Source organism: Bicyclus anynana, chromosome 4 (assembly GCF_947172395.1).
Source record: "Bicyclus anynana chromosome 4, ilBicAnyn1.1, whole genome shotgun sequence".
Classification (NCBI taxonomy): domain Eukaryota; kingdom Metazoa; phylum Arthropoda; class Insecta; order Lepidoptera; family Nymphalidae; genus Bicyclus; species Bicyclus anynana.
In genome coordinates, this window is record NC_069086.1 from 2,841,569 (window position 1) to 2,863,623 (window position 22,055).

The 22,055-nt window shown below is 36.9% G+C and overlaps 1 protein-coding gene across 3 annotated transcripts in view; it reads left to right on the forward strand.

The window, feature by feature from the left end:
• Positions 1-22,055, forward strand: part of LOC112058332 (adenylyl cyclase 78C) — a 106,457-nt gene that overhangs the window by 15,101 nt on the left and 69,301 nt on the right. For 2 of the 3 annotated variants that reach the window (XR_008250823.1, XM_024099118.2), the window contains exon 1: positions 20,453-20,662. The exons of the other annotated variant lie outside the window; for it this stretch is intronic. The gene's annotated coding sequence lies outside the window, so the exon portion shown is untranslated. Of the gene's footprint in view, positions 1-20,452; positions 20,663-22,055 lie in introns of those variants that run through there. 3 annotated transcript variants of the gene reach the window in all.

Genomic DNA, 22,055 nt, shown 5'->3' on the forward strand with positions numbered 1-22,055 from the left:
AAAACTTGAAATGAAGTAAAAGCATTGTAAAGCTGTACGCACACTGATCATTTTTGTACACGGAGTTTGTGATTATTTCTTCGTGTTCTGATTGTGTCGTGCTAGCAAGTACTGAGGGTTGCACTAATAAAAATTGTTTCTAGACGTTATTTAACTTGACCATTCGTCCGGTTTTGATCAGGACTGTCTTACTTTGAGTCTGTCACTCTGACCCTAGTCAAGGCAAAATTGTCCGGCTTTAGCAAAGATATAAATTTATTTTACGGTAGATTTACGTGATTTATGATTTACTAAATAAGTGACAAATACATATGTGCCTATGTCAGTAAGTAAAGTACATACTCGGTACTTACATTTTAAAAATTTTCTCAAATTAATAAAGTATGGCCGAGTGATACACTTGTGTCAGGGTCTCAGTTTATATATTTTAGTGCCGAGAGACGAAAAAGTTTCGAATTTCTTTTAATATTAAGGTCTAATACTTTAAATACCAATGAAAATAAACCAACTTTTAGCCTTACTTTCAAACAAAAAGCTTATGAAAAACTGGACAATTTTAATATATATAAATGCGAAAGGTCATCACGAAATCTCGAATATCACTTGCCGTACAAAGATGAAATTTGGCAGGGAGGTAGTTTACTGTTAGTGTACTGTAGGTAGACATTCGCTTTGAACGGATTTTGCAAGAGGGCCAGATTAAGGAGGTCTAAGGGTGGACGAAATCGCGGGCGTCTAGTACTTTATAAAATTATGTGTTATTATACATAAATACATATACCCGTCTAATTGACAACCTCCTCCGTTTTTAGTCGGTTATAAACCGCCAGTGTCTGCGTAGGGCCTTAATACACAGTTTCCGCCAAACATAACACTTAACAAGTTTCTGATTGTGTTACACGACTAGCTTGTATAAACTGCGGCTCGCTTTACACAATGGAGATGGTACCTACACTTAATGTTCTTGGTAAGGAGAATTGCTATAACATGATCCCTGCAAGAGCTAAGCTTCGTGTTCAGTACATCACCTTCATACGTCAAAGTCTTAGAACTTACTATTTTTATATTTTAAAGAATATTAGCCATATTTTTTATTCAAACATGACGAATACTAGCGGACTTCTTCATCTGCGTAAAAATCGGTGTAAACCTTTGTTCTCTATTTCCCTATTTATACTGTTTTGTTCTCTAATTCCGTATGTATACTTATATAATGATTTATTTATTTTGCTATCATCATCGAAAAGTCGACGAACCCATGCAATGCATGCATGCACTTTGCAATTGCACGTTGTAGAGTCAACATCTCCTGAGGATGCTCCGGTTTCGGGGTAAAACGTACGTAGAGAGTATTTTGTCGGACCTGGGTGACGTTGTCGCATGGGTTCGTCGACTTTTCGCGGATGATAGCAAAACAAATAAATCATTATATAATCATGATGAACTTCCGCAAAGTAACGCCTGCTTCTATCCAATCCCTATGTATACTGTTTGTTTCTGATACATAAATCTTTCTATGCTACATCATTCCCTACCTCTATCCTATTCTACTCCCACTCGCTAAGCACAACCGTGAGGAGCCGGCCACGCGCCTGAACAATTCTGTCACAGTCACATGATTTTTGCGAAACTTTAACCGTTTACGCAGCGCACGCAGCGTAAACTATCAATAGGAAAAATTCCCCTGATTTTGAAACATTCTTCACCTTAGCGTGATAATATATAGCCAATTGCCTTCCTCGATAAATGGGCTATCTAACACCGAAAGAAGTTTTCAAGCAAGCAAACAAACAAACAAACTCTCCAGCTTTATAATACTCGTGTTAGTATAGATTCCCGTTCCCCGCCAAGTAGTCTGTACTTGTTAGGAGTGGATGCGACACTAGTCCAGCGGGCGGGAATCGTCATTCCATGGAGCTATGGAGGAGGGTTAAAAATTTATAGTATAACACGCCTTTATTTTTGTAGAAAATTGCTTAAATTATCAAACACGAGAAACTTTATTGCAAGCATGTATATGACCCTATAGGTCATCGATGCAGTCAATGGTTAAAATGTAGAGATTGTCTTGTTTGTAATGGAACACCTAGGTACATTTACTTTTATTTTTTAAATAATTAAATCGTTTTAATGATATGAGGTAATTGTTTATTTTTGAATAGGTACGAAACTAAACCTACTTATGCGTCTATATCCCGCATTCAAATGTAAATATTGGTAAATTACCCTGCCTGAACCTAGGCCAGGCCAGGCCAGGCCAGGCTAGGCCAGGCTAGGCCAGGCTAGGCCAGGCCACTAGAAAAGTTTGAAAGTACTAACAATTGTATTTTATTATTAATTTATTTCTCATCCTCGATCAACTTGGCCCTCTTCGATCATAGATTGATTAAATTCCCCAATGATGCTTCATCGACTCGTAATCTAAAACAATTAAACAATCACAGAAAAGTATGAGCAAAATAACCATTTAACCTTTTCTCGTGTAAATAAAGTGAATCTATATGTAAACATCTCCAAGTTGGAGATGCCTTAAGTGAGTCTTAGTTGTATTCGCAGCTTCTTGGAATACTAAGTGCCCATTTGGGTTGCTAATGGAATAAATACTCCATTTACGGACGTTCAAGGAGTTGTTAGCAAAGATTTTGATCTCATGCTAAAAGTAATTGAATATTTAATGATGAGTTATAAAAATATGGATCAAAGGTGAACTTAATCATATATGTTGCTAGCAGGTAAACCTATACTACGTGAGAGACGTAATAACCGAGTGGATATGACCTCTGCTTTTTATTCGAAAGGATTGTTCGAATCCGGTCCGGGGCATGCACCTCCAACTTTTCAGTTATGTGCATTTAAAGAAATTAAATATCTCATATCTCAAACGGTAAAAGAAAAACATCATGAGGAATGCACACCTGAGAATTTTCTTAATTCTAATGTGTGTGAAGCCTGCCAATCCGCATTTGGCCAACGTGGTGGGTGGTGGACTACCTTTATTCTGAGAGGAGACTCGTACTGAACAGTGGGCCGAATATGGGTTGTTAATGGTGGTGGTTAATACCTATACTAAAGAAAATAGACAACTATAGTAAATTTTTCCTCTAACTAGAGTGTAGTGGGGCTATAATGGAATAGGCTATTGTATTTATATTTTCCTCTTCGATCGAAAAGCAATACTTCTAAGTTGTTTACATTCCATTACATTGTTGGTAAATTATACGTAATAGTGCGTTACGTGCACTAATAGAGGTAACATATTATGGAAATTCATTCATGTCATTACCAAGCCTGTAATATTATGACTAATCATGTCACTATGGCAAGGGTTTCCCATGGAATCATTACATATATCTAGGTATACTCATAGTGCGTAAGCAATATAAATAAAAAAAAAATATATTCTTAATTATGTTTGGAAATCCAAATAAGATTGCTTAATTATTTCACCATAAAAAAAAACTAAACTTATACTTCTACCTATTTAATTTGTTATTTTTCGTATAATTCTATTAACCAAGCCAAGCCAAGCCAAATATTCTTTTTGGCAACATTTAGGAGACAAAAAAATGTACAAAGATAATTTTTGACAAAGTTTCACTCGCAAGACTAGCAAACTAAAAATATATTAATAAACTAGCGTACGCCCGCGGCTTCGTCCGCCTCTTCAATCCAGCCCTTACAGTAGTAACTTCTCCCGTTTTCCCAACATTTCCCTTCACTACTCTGCTCCTATTGATCATAGCGTGATGAAAAGTATACTATAACCTGCCCAGGAGTATGAAAAATAATTGTACCACGAGTAGTTTTTGTTTCTATAACGAACATACAGACAGACAAACATTTAACTGATTGCATTTTTTTCGTCAGCGTCGATTACTAATCACCACCTGATAGTTATTATTTTGGAAATACATTTCATGTACAGAATTGACCTCTCTACAGATTTATTATAAGCATAGATAAAGGGGAACGATTAACATGCGAAAATGGCAGGTTTTTAAATTAAAATTAAATGTGATAGTGGTAGTTAAAGAAATTAAAATTATCATCTACCAGCAACTAGGCGGTAGTGTGGTGGGCCTAAGCTCCATATCCCCTCCTATACGCAAGGTCACTTGACTATGTAGTAGCCCGTTAAAATAGGCCGATAATGATTTTTTTTAAAAAGTTAGCCTTTCCTAGCCAATTTCACCTGATGGTAAGTGTTGATGCAATCTAAAATGTAAACAGGCTAACTTGTTAGGAGGAGGATGATAATCCACACCCATTTCGGTTTCTACACGACATCGTACCGGAACGCTAAATCGCTTGGAGTTCCGTCTTTATCGGTAGGGTGGTAACTAGTCACGGCTGAAGCTCCCCACTAGCCAGACCTGGAATTAAGAAAACCTCAATCGGCCCAGCCGGGTATCGAACCGAGAACCTCCGTCTTGTAAATCCACAGCGCATACAACTACGCCACGGAAGCCGTCGAATGATGATCTGTATAAGATGGAAAAACACATTTTCAATCATACTCTGCTACGAGTAGGAACGATCGTAAAAAACAAGTTATCCAATCATCTGAATCAGCAGTCCGGAATTAAATTTAACACAAACCCGTAACGAGCTCGTCCGGACTCGAAAAACACGTGGAAAATATACCTTCCAGGGTTTTAAACATTTTAATAACCGGGTGACCAAACTTCGGTTAGCGTTTTATTTTTAATCTCGTTTCTTATTTTTAACCTACTGCAAGAAGGGTTATGTTTTTCGCGCGTATCTTGTATGTACTCATGAATGTATTGTAAGTATGTACGTAATATTCTTTAATACCTTATATCTTCCAAGCCGCTGAAAAGATTTCCTAATTATGTAAATTAGGATATCGTTAGATTTGTCTTAATGACCCAAGTGTTCTTAGATAGGTAAAGTTGAAAACAAAACCAACACGACGACTGTGAGTCGCTAATAGACTCTAGCTAAAAAAAATATTTTTTTTTTCGAATATCAAATTCAAGGGCTCATCAAGAGGGTTTCGAATTTTGTTTTTTTTTTATTCTTTACAAGTTAGCATTTGACTACAATTTCACCTGGTGATATGTGATGATGTAATCTAAGATGGTAGCGGGCTAACTTGTTAGGAGTAGGAAGACAATCCACACCCCTTTCGGTTTCTACACGACATACGCGGTACGTCTTTGCTGGTAGGGTGGTAACTAGCCACGGCCGTAGCCTCCCACCAGCCAGACCTGGAACAATTAAGAAAACCTCAATCGGCCCAGCCGGGGATCGAACCCAGGACCTCCGTCTTGTAAATATACCGCGCATACCACTGCGCCACGGAGATCGTCGAAATGGTATATCATGGCCATATTTAATCGCTATACAAAATATGCGAGGCGGACGACTAGGTCCGAGCAGGTTAAGCAGTCGGGTTTTTTAATTTGCTTAATTATTGTTTAAGATCTTGTTAGGCTTTACTATAGTTACGAAACAAACTAACTCGACGTTTATAAGTGGTTATAAACTAAGCCAACTTGAAATACGAGTAAATGACCTTAAATTGATTTTCGCCGGTGACGAAAGACTAAGATTTTCTATTTAAACACGTATTGTAGAAAATCACACCTGTTGATTACTTTCTCTAAGACTAGTATGTAATAGAAGCCGTTCTAATAGTCCAAGGCGAGGCTAAATCATTTGGCGGTATATAAGGCTTCAGTAATTAAAATATCAATTACAACTTAAAATTATCTATTAATTGTCATGACTAGCAAATGAGTGCCAACTAAGGCGAGAAAATAGGCCTAAAATCATTCATCTGTATTTCTACACTAATATTATAAGAGGATTTATTTTCGTCCTTTCTGTTTTTAGTGTCGTTTGTTACTCTAATTTGACGATGTTCATCTGGTTACTAACTCTAGCACAATAAGTATTTACTGATACGAAGTAAATCAAGTATGCAAATTCGTTCGTAATACAACTCCCTATGGTCTGCGCGGGTCGTGAGGGGTAGTAGCGATGCCCCGCGCGCACGACTTCATACCCGCGCAGTTCTTCCCTCTGTCCCGCACGCACCACCTCACACCCGCGCAGTCCTTTCCCCCGAGGTTAGTTAGCAGTTAGGTTAGTTGGCGATCGAGGCTGTGTAACCAACAAATTTTTTTTCCAATGAATATAATTAAAGCCGTGATAGCTCCGTGTATATGACCTTTGACTCTGGGGGCGTAGGTTCGAATCCGGTCCGGGACATGCACCTCCAACTTTTTAGTTGAGTGCATTTTAAGAAATTGAATATCAAGAAAAACATCGTAAAGACACCTACATACCTGCACTTTCTTAATTCTCTGCTTAAGTGAAGTCTGCTAATTCGCATTGGGCCAGCGTGATGGATTATTAGCCTAACACCTCTTCATCCTCAGAGGACACTTGTGCTTAACAGTGATCCATATATGGGTAATATTTATATAATATCACCAACTCTTTGCTACAAGGTTCATTGAGATTTAAATATTTCCTGTAATGTACATACATCGTTGACCGGTAAAGGTAGCGGACGTTGGGTAGTTCCCTCAAGGATGAACGTTAACTATATGGTTGTTTAACATGGCAACTTTGTTTCCCAACTAGTTACTTACGTACAGACATTCAGTTTTACGACCCCTCTTAGTGGAGTTTTACTAATATTGAACTGTAGCTGCCGAATAAAATCTTGTTCTAAGTAAAAGTTACAACTTATTTACTTAATTGCTTAGCCAAATGAACGCTTTCCATTTCTTTAATTGACTCATTGATGTTTAATTTTTTGAGATTATAAAATGACTAGCGGACGCCCGCGACTTCGTCCGCGTGGAAATCAATGTTAACTTTTAACTCATATTTCACCACTTCAGGGGATGAATTTTAAAAATTCTTGAATCACTTTACATTTCGTATTTTTTTATGATTTTCAAACAAATTTTTAAAACTGTAGTATTAAAATGAAGGACTTTCCTTACAAACTTTCAACCCCTATTTCCCTCCTTCTATATTTTTTTAGGGTCCAAAGTACCCTACGTTTTGCTCCAAGGTCCCATTTACTATTATACAAAAATTCATCTTGATCGGTTCAGCCGTTTAGCTGCGAAAAGGTAACAAACAGACAGAATTACTTTCGCATTTAAAATATTAGTATAGATAGGTAAGTTTTCGGTTATTATTAGATCCAAAGCTTTCCCCATTGTTTATTGTAGATAATTTTATATATAGCTTGCGATTGAACCTTGAACTTTTAATACCTTTCACTTGTAGGACAGCCATGCCCGTGATTTAAACTGGTAGTTTGTTTTAAAAACAGATGCTCTTACCTTTAGAAGGATTAATCTCAAAACTATATGCGTATTTTATTCACTTCTAATATTCATCATCTCTACCTTAACCCACGTAAAGGGTCAGCAAAATATGTCATTCACTTCCATTCGCCTCTATTAACTCGTTATCTCATCATCCATTTCCTTTACATACATATCATTTTTCACGCACCGCACTATAACCATCTCTTTGTTGGCCTTCCTCTCCTCTTGTGTCTTTCCACTTGAAATTTCAACATTTCTGGTAATGTGACTTTCATCCCTCCGCATTACTTATCTCTCTCTCTCTCTCTCTCGAGTAAATTATCTGTATATGTGTACAAAAGGAATTACACAAATGCTGTACAGTAAATGACCCATTGCTTCTGCAATTGTCGACGAATTAAAAATTTGTACTGACTTCCGACACCACCACTTTAGTACGGCACTAGGTTTTTCGACGTTTATTTTTAATCATCTTTTACACTATAAAAAAGCCGTATATTATAAATAATTAGTCGTAATTCATCACTTGTACCTGAGAAATTCTTTTCACTCGCGAACTCACCTGTACTGCTCAGAAATCACAACATAGTGCTGTTATTTTCTGATATAGTAACCTTCCTTCTAAGCGATAATCACGTTGGTACAAGCCCTTGAAAAAAATTTACCTGTGAAATGACACAGGTAAAATTTTTTCAAGGGCTTGTCTAACTTTCATCTCAACATAGGCAGTTCGTTCGCATGCATTTTCGTTTACCTACTATTCACCCCCTTTGCCGCTCAAAATTTTGATCCATACAGCAAGACAGGTGTACAATATTCACTTCATAAGTTACCATCGTAGATTAGACAATTGAAATTGTCTTGCAAGGCTTTGCAGTCGCTAAAAACTTTATTCATCTCCAAGTATAATTATATTTCATTAGCTTAAACAAATACAATTTTATCTGCTCTGTGAAAATAATAACATCTGAGACATAATGGAAATAGTTTTATCTCTCTGTAAAAGTTAATTACCCAGTATCCTGCAGCGACAACGGACGGGAAACTAATTGTCTTCTTCTGACTACTCTATAGAACTGTTCAAAGTTGGAACTGTCTAGATTGCATTACTTGATGACTTTTAATGTAAGTACTTAAAGTTTTATAACTCCATTCGATTTGAATTGTTTAATGGAAGGCTGGACTTTATGCAGTGTTTTTTGCTATCGGATAAGCTTGGATACGATCTTCGTTATCAACCCATATTCGGTTCACTGCTGAGCTCGAGTCTCCTCTCAGAATGAGAGGGGTTAGGCCAATAGTCCATCACGCTGGTCCAATGCGGATTGGCAGACTTCATACATGCAGAGAATTAAGAGAATTCTCTGGTATGCAGGTTTCCTCGTGAAGTTTTCCTTCATCGTTTTAGACACGTGGTATTTAATTTCCTAAAATGCACACGACTGAAAAGTTAGAGGTGCGCCCGGGCCGGATCCGAACCCACACCCTCCGGAATCGGAGGCAAAGGTCATATCCACTGGGCTATCACGGCACGGCCATCGATATAAATCGTTAGATGGGCCCCTACATACTAAAGAACGCACAACTTTATGTCATTACCCAAAGACGTGCACGCACATCTTAGTATTTAGTTTTTCGTGTATTATTTATATTTAACAGAAACAACAAAACGAATCTAAATGTAATTTACCAAAAAAAAAGCACATAAACAACTTTTTATTCCGATATGACCTTGGTGAACAGAGTACAACTGTTGAAAACAATTAGTATCAAATAAATTGCAGCAGTAAGTAAAACTAAAAGAAATTTTGATGATGTTAAAATTAAAATTATTCAAATACTGTATGATTTCTGTTTCAAAAGAGCAACTTGAGTTTCTTGCCGGATCTACTCAGCAGAACCTGCCTTCCAAACCGGTGGTAGAGTCGTTACAAACACTCAACTGACGTTTCAAAAGTACTTGTAAACTAAGCCTACTTGAAATAAATAAATTTTGAATTTTGAATAAATTTCAAAATAATCACCCAACTGGATTAACTCGCCTTTGATGTTACCTTATAATATTTTCGTGAACGAAGGACAGTTAATCCGCTAAGGGCTAACTGGAAAACTTTTTACTAAAGTAAACTGGGAGCTGTCAGTGAGGATTACAATCCGTTACAGAGCGGGTGCCTGCGATAGCCACATATACCCAGTGGTGTTGCTAGGTAACTAAGAGCCCTGGTCCAAATAAAAATATGTGCCCCACAACCTTCTAAACTTGTTAGGTTTTCATCATTGTCAACCCACGGCTCACTGCTGAGCACGAGTCTCCTCTCACAATGAGAGGGGCTAGGCCAATAGTCCACCACGCTGGTTCAATGCGGATTGGCGGACTTCACACACGCAGGGAATAAAGAAAATTCTCTGGTATTCCTCACTATGTTTTTCCTTCATCGTTTGAGACCCGTGATATTTAATTTCTTAAAATGCACACAACTGAAAAGTTGGAGGTGCATGCCCCGGACCGGATTCAAACCCACACCCTTCGGAATTGTAGGCAGAGGTCATATCCACTGGGCTATCACGGCACGGCCATCGATATAAATCGTTAAATGGGCCCCTACATACTAAAGAACGCACAATTTTATGTCATTACCCAAAGACGTGCACGCACATCTTATCTTGGTACGTAACAAGCGCATGCTGTGAGTGGACGTGGACTTAAAAAAATATTTACTGTTTTTTTTATTTTAATCCCTTAGTTATGCCTTGGTGTTCATTTTGGAAGTGTAAAAACACAAGCCACAACATGAATCTATACTAATATTATAAAGCTAAAGAGTTTGTTTGTCTGTTTGTTTGATTGAACGCGCTAATCTCAGGAATTACTGGTCCGATTTGAAAAATTCTGTGTTAGATAGCCCATTTATCGAGGAAGGCTATATGCTATATATTATCCCTGTATTCCTACGGGAACGGGAACCACGCGGGTAAAACCGCGCGGCGTCAGCTAGTAATGAATAAAGAGAAATCTGTTACGAGTGATGACGTACTCAATGTGTGAAACCAATGACAATTCGGCGATGCTTTGAAGCCCATCTAACGATCTACGATCGATGGGCACGGCATGATAAAATTTCAGTGTTCATAAATGAGGTAAGTCTGACTATTGCAGCTCTTAGTCCAAACGAAAGGTGATTCCACAAGTGGAGCGCGTCTAAATACAGAATTGAGACTTCCATTTGTAATTATAAGAGGAAGTACTTGACCCAATTGTTTAGTAATTGAGCGGTATTAAATGTTACCCTCATTTGGATTTTATGTATTCGTCAACATTTTAACGTGCTTGGAGACGCGCGGCGTTTTATAAACAACTGAAAAGAGGTTTTGCACACAATTTATAAAAATGTCTTCTTTTTTTTTATTATTATAAAACGGAGAAAGTTCTCAATTGCACACGTTTTTTTTAAATACACACATATACAAATACACAATACTATGACACACTAAAAACAGAATAATAAAATATTTTTAATGAAAAAAATTAAACCGACTATGATGCAAGCTCATTCGTTTGTCACGGCTTCTGCTGCTTCATCATGCTTCATCATTCGTCATTAATCATTCATCATTAAAAGCTGATGGACGTCCACTGCTGGATATTTTGGCTGGTGGGCGACTTTGGCCGTGGCTAGTTACCAACCTACCGACAAAGACGTACCGCCAAGCGATTTAGCGTTCCGGTATGATGTCGTGTAGGAACCGAAAAGGGGTGAGGATTTTCGTCCTCCTCCTAACAAGTTAGCCCGAATTCATCTTAGACTGCATCATCACTTACCATCAGGTGAGATTGTAGTCAAGGGCTAACTTAAAGAATTAAAAAAAAAACATAGGTCTCTTGCATTGACTTCCAAACAGAATGGTCTCGAGCCGTCAGCAACCCGCCGGCTCCCTGCAACCCGCTTGATGTTCTCGGTCCACCTAGTGAGGGGTCGACCAATTCTGCAGTTTCCGTGTACCCTACTGCTTCATCATTAACAGCCCATATTCGGCTCACCATTGAGCACGAGTCTTCTCTCAGAATGAAAGACTTAGTCCACTAAGCTGACCCAATGCGGATTGGCGGACTTCACACATGTAGAGAATTAGGAAAATTTTCAGGTATGCACCGTTTGAGATGAGTATGTCCCGGACCGGATTCGAACCTACGTCCTCTAAATTGAAGGCAGAGGTCATACCCACTGAGCTATCACGTCTTACTACTGCTTGTACGCCAGAAACAACCCAATAAAGTAATTTAGTCCTTTGAGAAATCTTTGTGATTACGTGAATCATTAAACAATTTATGAACTCATCAAAAACGCCCGCTGTTGGCCAATTTTCAGTTTTCCTTTTCTACGTATTTTGGTACGGAAAAATTAGACAATGTGATGGTAAAAAATTGCAACACCTAATTTATTTTAATAAAACATGGCTCCAATTACTTTCCGTGGCAGCTGAAAACGGGCGGGTCGTAATGTTGATCGTTCACGTGGTCGATGAGAGGAATGTTTGCGTCTGACACACAGCTATATACGAGTCGGTGTCGCTACTTATAAATTACTAGCAGACGCCTACCGTTTCCGTATGAATACAAGGATAAAATATAGCCTATAGCACCCTGGGATAGTGTAGCTTCCGAACAGTGAAATCGGTGCAGTGGATTCAGAGCCCATTCAGTGCAAACGAAAAACAATCAAATCTTTACTATTTATATCATTAGTATAGATTCTTATAGTTAGATCCCCAAAATAGAAACACCAAAAATCATGGGTATAGAAATCAAAAGCCTAGATCTTTGCTATTTTATAAAAGATTGTCGACGTTATCAACCCATATTCGGCCTACTGCTGAGCTCGAGTTTCCTCTCAGAATGAGAGGGGTTAGGCCAATAGTCCATCACACTGGCCCAATGCGGATTGGCAGACTTCACACACGCAGAGAATTAAGAAAATTCTCTGGTATGCAGGTTTCCTCACAATGTTTTCCTTCACCGTTTGGTACACGTGATATATAATTTCTTGAAATGCACACAACTGAAAAGAGGTGCATGCCCCGGACCGGATTCGAACCCACACCCCCAGAATCGGATGCAGAGGTCATGTCCTCTGGGTTATCACGGCTATGAAAAATAGTGGACGCCCACAATAAAATTTTTCACAAATCCTCCACGAAATAAACGAATATATTTTATCGGTTATTCAGCAACATATAGCCTATATGTTGCTGAATAACCTCCTCTATATTCCAGTGCATGTACCATTTAAATCGGTCCAGCCAGACGTCTGTCTCAAAAAAAAAATGCTGTCTATGAATTTTTCACAATTTTTCACAAATCCTCCACGAAATAAACGAATATATTTTATCGGTTATTCAGCAATATATAGCCTATATGTTGCTGAATAACCTCCTCTATATTCCAGTGCAAGTACCATTTAAATCGGTCCAGCCAGACGTCTGTCTCAAAAAAAAAATGTTGTCCATGAATTTTAATGCATGCCATAAAAATACTTCCTATCGCTATTACAAATACATTAAGAACAGAATTTTTTAAACGCGTCCAAATAAGCATTTCTAAAAGCCAAACATATTCGGTTCCAAAAGGGAAAGATTGAAAGCGAATGGATAATATTTTTTTATGGAATGTATATTTTGTGCGTTTGTTTATGTTAGCTTCCAACGGAAAACATCGTTGAAGCAAATTGTCTCGAGATAATACTCGACGTACGTAACCTCTGTCTTCGATTTGGAGGGCGTAGGTTTGAATCCGGTCCGGGACATGCACCTCCAACTTTACAGTTATGTGCAGTTTAAGAAAAAGTGTCTCAAACGGTGAAGGATTATTATATTAACTAGCGGACGCCCGCGACTTCATCCGCGTGGAATTTAGTTTTTCACAAATCCCTCGGGAACCATGGATTTTTCCGGGATAAAAAGTAGTCTATGTGTTAATACAGGCTATAATATATCTGTATACCAAATTTCAGCTAATTCGGCGTTCAGTAGTTGAGGCGTGAAAGAGTAACAAACATTCATATCATTAAAGACATCAGTTTTCGCAAATCTCGGGAGACCATGGATTTTTTCGGGATAAAAAGTAGCCTATGTATTAATCCAGAGTAAAATCTATTCCCATTCCAAACTTCAGCTAAATCGCTTCAGTAGTAGCGTTATAGAGTAACAAACATCCAAACATCCAAACATACATCCAAACATTCATACAAAATTTCGCGTTTATAACATTAGTAGTATAGGAAGTAGGAAGTAGGATTTACGTAATTGTTGTTAGCGTTAAATCTTTTGATTTTATTTTATTTTATTGAAGGCTTACAAACAACATCATAGTAGGTACATATTCATTCATTCATGATTCATATGATCATCTTGAAATACAAATTATGAAAATGTTTGTATATGCGAATGCTAAGGAGACGCGCGGTTTTTTTATGGTTTTCACCGGCTTCAACACGCTGCTTGTAAAGACTCATTTTGGATTTATTCTGTGATCGTCACTTAACAAAAAGAAGCAGTGACGAGCTAACAAATAATTGAATTAAAAAACGTTTAACTCTTCAATTTTCATCTCATTAGAAACATCTTCTCGAGTAATTTCCGCCAAATGAAACACAAGAAAGTGGGGACGAAGTAATAATTAATTCTGATCGAGCTAAGTTTTGAGTGAGTTTTATGAAAAAATATTTTTTTTTAGATATTTGCATTGATTAGCAAAAAAAAGTAAGGAAGGAACGAATGGTTTAAACTAAGACTGAAAGCGTTTTCCCAAAAGTGAAATTAAATAATCCATATATTACTTATCTTATGTAGCTCGTCATTTCATCATTATCAGTCTATTCTGTCTAGACTTACTAGTTCTTCTTCTTAGGCATATATCCACAATCCTTAAAGGAGAAGTTACTACTGATGTATTTCATTGTTTCGTGTAAACCAGGGCGCATTGGTAATTGTTCTTAGTATTTTATTCTGAACTCTTTGTAATGATAATATGTTAGATTTGCAAGCGGAACCCCATATCTGGACTCCATAAAGCCAGGTAGGTTTAAGAACTGCGCAATACACTATTCGCTATTGAGCCGTGATAGCCCAGTGGATATGACCTCTGCCTCCGATTTCGGAGGGTGTGGGTTCGAATCCGGTCCGGGGCATGCACCTCCAACTTTTCAGTTGTGTGCATTTTAAGAAATTAAATATCACGTGTCTCAATCGGTGAAGGAAAACATCGTGAGGAAACCTGCATACCAGAGAATTTCTTAATTCTCTGCGTTTGTGAAGTCTGCCAATCCGCATTGGGCCAGCGTGGTGGACTATTGGCCTAACCCCTCTCATTCTGAGAGGAGACTCGAGCTCAGCAGTGAGCCGTATATGGGTTGATAAAGACGAAGAAGAATACACTATTACTTTATTGCTAAGAGACAACAAATTTGTCTGAAATATTTTTTTATTATATATCTATGCTAGCGGATCCCAATGATAATTAGTATAAAATTATCATTTTACGGCTTTACGGTGGAACGTACACGCATATCAATAGACTGCTAAAATCATTACCCTTTCTGTTGGCTTAGCCATAGTCGGGTAAAAAGTCCATGTTCTTGTACTTACATTATAGATCAATTACAAGCATTTTATGCCTATCAGTGTTTAACAATAAATTCGATTGCCAATCCGATAAACCGTTTAACATGCGCGTAGTTCCGCAATGTAAGGGTGGATGTTAAAGCTCTGATGACCGCGATATTCACCGTTATCGCTAATAAATCACTTTGCAATACATTTAACTTCGTTATTTAATAATTTACTACAAGCGTACGCCCGGCTATGTTTTACCTACGAGTATGTCATGTATCACAGAATACATAATAGTACATACAACCAACTTTTCTTGCACGACACGTTAGAGGTGGTTTTTTTAACTATACTTATATTAGCTTTACTTGTAACTATGTATGTAAGAAAACCTTGGAATCTTAATGTGACCCACTTTCCGGTCTTCAATTAGGATCAAATTTTGCACACGTTCTGATTTCTGACATAGATATCTTAAGTACGTAGTTCTGATGACAATACATGACTACCTAAGAAACTTCATTATAAATCCTATAATAATAATAATTCATTTGAAATCCACCCCAATGATATGGATATAAAATGAAAGAATTTGCTGTCAGGAATACGAAAAAAAATAGTCACGTGTGTTAAATCCAATATGCAGGCTATTATCCAATAGACAGGCTATTTGAAATGTACCCCCATGATAAAGGTATCAAGCATATTTTTTTTAGACTATTAATGTTTATTATTCAATGACTAGTTATAGTTATAGCCTTTAGGCATTGGCATGGTTGTCACACTGACGAAATGCAGCCAGTAATTTTGTCACGTGAGCATGATTTGTATAGCTATTTAGATAGCTTAAGTTTCTTATTATTTCTCAATGGGCTATGTTATTTGTAAATAAATTACATTTCAATGCTTAATTGTAAGACCGAGGGACGAGTTTATTTTACCAATACCTCTGAAGATCATTTTCGGGAACCATATTGGGACGCGAAATCGCTTGGCGGCATGGGTATCCATGGCCTATGCCTAATACCAGAAAAGAGCTAAGCCAAATATATAAACCCCTTCCTATATATCCTTAGGTAATAGGTATCCTTTCTGTACCCCACAAAGTTCCTATTGGGTCACTTAGGTTATAACTCGTTGGAGACGAGGCGAGCTTACGATCAATTAATTACTATATGCAAAGTTTTTAGGGGCAGAATAGACTGTCCGGAGCTTCTTAATGACTTGTGTCGAATATTTGCTCCTAAAAACAACCTGAATCCTCGCCGCCGAAAATTGATGGTCGTTCCTTTTTCTCGGACAGTATCACGCGCCAATTCCCCAGTACCACGCACACCGCATTTTACCGCATTAAATGGCCTGTTGTCGGAGTTTCCTGACTGTGACATTTTTGCAGATAATTGGGCCAAATTGTGCAGGGATATCTTGCAATTTTGCGAGAGGATGTAATTTAAATATATTTTTTTTTTTATTTGATAATTATTGTAATTGATATTTTAGTTAAGATAGTCAATAAGCTTTCTGTACATCAGTTTTTATGTTTAATTTTTCTTATTTTTGTCTATTTTTACTGTGGTGTTTTGTTCTTTTTAATTTTTATGTACATTTCTTTTAATTAGTGTAACTGGATTTATCCGTGCTAATTTAATAATAATAAATAAATAAATTTTAATCAACCCGAGAGTGACTTTTTTTTAAATCTTTAAAGTTGGGAATCGAATCTAGGAAATCTGTATTGGAAACTGTAGCATTACTAACTGCGCCAGAGGTCGTCACGAGATCTTAGTGACTTGCCATTTAACAAGGTCAAATGATAAAAAACACTAGACTAGAAAACACCTTGTGGTTTTTTTCGCGTAGTTCTCGTTCCCGTGGTAATACGGAGATAAAATATAGTCTGTGGTATTCACAAAAACTGTGGCTTTCTTTTGACAAAATAATTTTCAAAATGGTATCAGCAGACCCAGAGATTTTAGGCCCTTACAACCTCACAAACTTTGTCTCTTTATAATATTAGTATAGATTTACATGTGTTAGTTTTAATCTTGTGTTTAATAATCTCGATAATGATAACACGTGTATCTAACAAAATATATTGACGTACACCGCGGCGATAATGCTCAGATTGTAAAGTTTTGTGTTATAAACACTTTATTCATATCCAGCTGATCAGGATTTCAAAGTTCCATTAATAGTCAATATTCATTTTTGGCTGGTGAGAGGCTTCGGCTGTGGCTAGTTAGTACACTACAGGCAACGACGTACCGCCAAGCGATTTAGCGTTCATAGAAACCGAAAGGTTTCATCCTCCTCTTAACAAGTTAGCCCGCTTCCACCTGAGACTGCATTACTTACCACCAGGTGAGATTGTAGTCAAGGGCTAACTTGAAGAGAATAAAAAAAAATTCTATTAGGCTTGTTTTCCAAGCACTTTTGAAACGTCAGGTATTAATATTATAAAATAATGGTGATAATAAATTACTCGAAAACTTAAAATTAAAGTTACGAGGGCTCCAAAGCGCCTTAGTCCGAGAAGAGCCCACAACTAACTCAGGCAGGCTTTTCATTTTTTAGTTTATATTACTATTTAACAATAGGTACATCATTTACATAATGATTGCAAAAGAGTTTTATGTAGTACTAGCAACTCCCTCGGTTTTACCCGCGTAGTTCTCATTTCCGTGGGAATACGGGGATAAGAAAAGCCTACAGATATTACTTGTTGATAATGCAGCTTTGTATTAGTGATATATTTTTTTAAAACTGTCTGGTAGTTTCGGAGCCTAATATATTCGTACTGTTGTTGTAATTTGAGCTTTTTATACATATTATATCATAAATAGTGTATTTCAGCAAGTTAGACTCAGTGTTACATTTCCTGATGCAAAAGAAAGAAGATGTGTGAGGTTCAGCTTGTATGTCTATGTGTTTATATGGCATCCTAGCTCGCAAATAGAATAAAATTGGATATAACTGAACAATTTTCATGACGTCATCGTACGCTGGACTTCATACTAGTGAAGAAACAAACGGGATCTAGCTAAAATAGAAGTCTTTGAGTTTCCTCGTCTCACACATCATGGGGCGTTGTGAAAATGAAAAAGCTGTATTTATATGAGAAAATTTTCCATCTTCCACTTTCATACCATTAATTCCAAATCCTTTCCTTTTTGCCTCGAGGGCGTGACACCCCTGTCTTATTCCGGACTGCTTGAGGGTATTTTTTGATAAATTTTTATTGATCCAGTCGTATACAGGGTGTCCCATAAATATTACGACATACTAGGGGACATATTTACGAGACATCCTGTATATCTACGACTAATAGGTATCTTCACATAATTATTGTAAAAGAAGCACTTTCAGGTGAGGAGGTCTGTTTGTTTGTATGAACGTGATAAACTCGAATAGGTACTACTTTCATACTGTTCCTACTAGTATCATATCAATTTATATTTTTTTAAACGAAACCCAATAAATACAGGTTGCTCGGGAGTTTTCCCATAACTCTAGAGTTATATTTCATTTTATTTTAAGGAAAATCAATTAAAAATGACTAAGGAACATTTGTTCTGAAATAAATATTTTCGGAGTAAAAAATATTTCTTTTGTAAATAGATTAAATGACAGATCTTGATCACGTGACCTGACGATAGCAAATGTCATTCCCATACATCTTTCTAGTTTTCGAAGCGTTAGCGATCGTAGAAAGAGAATCGACTTGCCACTTGCCTAGGGGGGCAGTTTTCATCATATTAATCAAAATGATTACTACTAATGGCTTATAGGAGACTCTCGCAGTCTCGACTGGACCTTTAAAACTTACTACCTTCCAATATCACCACCGTCCAGACTTAATTCTTGCCGTAGATGACACACTTTTTTTTGTTTAATTCTTTAATATGATAATGCTATATAGATGTAAGCGGCTAAGTTGTTAAGAATAGGATGAAATGCCACGCTCCTTTCAGTTTCAGTATTGGAACGCTTTTAGCTAAGCACTTTCAGCTCCCATAAAATGTGGGAGGTCTTACCACTGACTCTCTACTCGCAAAATGACAAGTAGGTAATTTTTCAGCAAACAATCCAGCCACGGAATTCACCAATAAATAACCGGTGTGAACCGACGCAGATAAATAACATCGAGTACAGTGACGTCATATGACTCGACATTCGCCTACCTACCGGTATACGACATACCTCTGAGCTACCTACCGAGCTCTGGGATTTCTGGACTACGAGATTTGTTATGCTTAAATACTTTACTCTTAGTATTATTTCCTTATGAGACATTTGTGTAAATTTTTTAACTTGCGACGCAAAAAGGGGGGTGTTATAAGTTTGACGTGTCTGTCTGTCTTTGGCGCCATAGCTCCGAACTGATGAATCGGTTTCAATTTAGGTGACTTATGTGTGAGTGTTCTCAGACAAGTTTGATGAAAATCGGTTGAGCCGTTGAGTTAAAAGTTGTGGGGGGTGAACGTGGGGAGGAATAACCGAATGTCTCGAGTGGGGTCTCAAATGATGTCTCTACACAAGAGCCGAGAAATACGCGACCAGTTTTTTTTACATAACATAGTACATTATGAGGTGAAGTGCATCGACCTTCTTGACCGGGTCTGTCTTTCGGTTCCGATTAGATATCCCCGTCATTGCAAGAAGCGTAAAACATTTCATATCCCTTTCGCTAGAACACATCTCGGAAACTAAGCCCCCGTTGCTCGTATATGCGCAAAATATAATGCACTATCTCGTTCTATACCTGGCTTCGACATATTTATCAAATCTTATAATGCCTTTAAAAAAAACTCACCGATCGGTGATTTCTACCCCATAATAATAATTAAGTTAAGTTAAGTTATAGCTGTTCTTCTGTTCCTTAATTGGTATTTGACTGTTTGCTTGTTTTTTTAGTGAATGTTGTGTGCACTTGTCATGTATAAGTCAATGTGAGCTATTTATATATTATTTGTGTATGTCTCTATATTTATAGTGTACGTAAATAATATACAGTCTTTGAAGCGAAGTAAAAGCTTTTTTTAACCTTTATTTTTAAAGAGATTTTCCGCTGAGTGAATATGCCTCTCGTTAGGTTTCATATAATATAAACTTAATATTAATACAATAAATATACTACTACCTATACTAATTATTCTTAACACGGCAATGGATTAGGTTAGGACTGCAATTGATGAAAGAGTTATCTTTTTTTATCTTTTGGATGGCAGTCCTAACCTAATGATTTGCACATTGCATTATTAAAGCATAAAGCTTCACTGACACTTTAAAAAAGTTCCAACCTTATCAGTGTTTATAGTTTAGTGTGATAAGCTTAGTTGAGGCAAGATTTGTTAAAAGATAAATTCGCTTTCCATTGCGTGAAACTCGAATCATTTGCCATTCAATGATGTTTTGTTAGGAGCGATGTACGTTATCCAATCTGTTAATATAGCCGTGAAAAGAACGTCTAATGAAAGAGCAACTTGTACACGGTACGTTTTTCAGTGTTTAATTGAACTTTGGTTCGAACGGACGTGTGGATTGCGAGTTACATAAAGTTTTCAGTTAGTGTATGTTAACTATATTATAGCCTGTGTATGTTTGTGTTGTGGTTAAACTATTGTACGTATAAATAGGTTGTTAAACTATTTAATTAGTTATAATTATTATTATACATTCGAGAAGATAAAGTATTAATGTTAGAATAAACTTTCCGGGTTTATAGCGCATTTTATGAGGTAAGTTAGTTATTACTTTGTCTGTACATTTATTTATTAATTAATTTGATTTAACAAACTCTAGAAAGACATATCTGCAGGTATTTAAAAAAATTCTATGACAAATTATTAACTTAAATCAGGGGCATGTTTTTCAACAAGTTAAACGTTTTTGTGAAACGGTAGATTGTAGAACAATGTGATGGTGATAATAAAAAATATTAGCTAAGTTTCTTAATGTTTGTTGTTTTACTGGTTGGTTGGTTGGTTGGTTGGTTTGCAAGGAGGTAATTTATTTGAATTTCTTCAAAATTATGTAAAATTAATTTATGAAAGAGCCAAAAATTACTTTTTGTTTTTATAGTATCAGTACCTATAACCAGTTAAACATAACCAGTTAAACATACTGGTTAAAAAACTTATTCTAATTCAGAGATTCCAATATCGGGGTAACTTACTTAAGTTTCTTACTTTTAATACTGATATTAAAAAGAGTTGAAGTTTGTGGGCTGGCAGTAATTTCTGGATCTTCTGAACTGATTCGGAAAATTCTTTTACTATAAGAAAGCCTCGTTATTTGTGAGTGTCATAGGCTATATTATATTCCTGTATTCTTACGGAAACATGAACTACGCGGGTAAAACCGCGGGGCGTCGGCTGAATAATTTATTTAGGCTTAGATTCCAAGTTAGCGTTTATCATAACATCAAGTTAAAGCGCAATCAAGCGAAACTGTATCAAACAAAAAAAGTTTGTTTCATAACAAATAAACATTAGCTGTAATACAGTGTCGACCTCATGTTTTTCTAATCCTAAGGTCGGCTGCCAGAGATCGCTGCTAAGCTATGAGGCCATCTTTTGTGTTTCGCGTCTTTTGTACTGTTTCTTTTATTAAACATAACCGACCGGTTTCACCCGCGTAGATGATTAAATATATTAATTTAATTAATACGTCACTGGCTTGGCACCGCCTTCAAAGTGATCAGAAGGCAGCACATACTATGGTTTTTTTGCGTTTTAGTTTATTTTTGTGATTTTTTAGTCGGTTCAATTGTTTTGTTAAAAAGATATTTTAGATTTTTGTATTATAAATGCGAAGGTTAATTTCTTTGTTTATCTGTGTTTCCCTTTCTCGGCAACCGCTGATTCGATTTGGATAAAATTTGACAAATAGATATATTGCACCTTGGAGCAGACCACAGGCTTCTTTTTATTCCGAAAAAATCCCGTGGGTCCCGTGGAATTTGTAAAAAACAGAATTTCACGGGCGTCCGCCAGTATTTTAATTTTTTTTTTATAATCTCACCTAATGGCAAGTGATGATGCAATCTAAGATTTAAGCGGGCTAACTTGTTAGAAGTAGGATGAAAATCTACACTCTTTCGGTTTCTACCTATATCTAGCCACGGCCGAA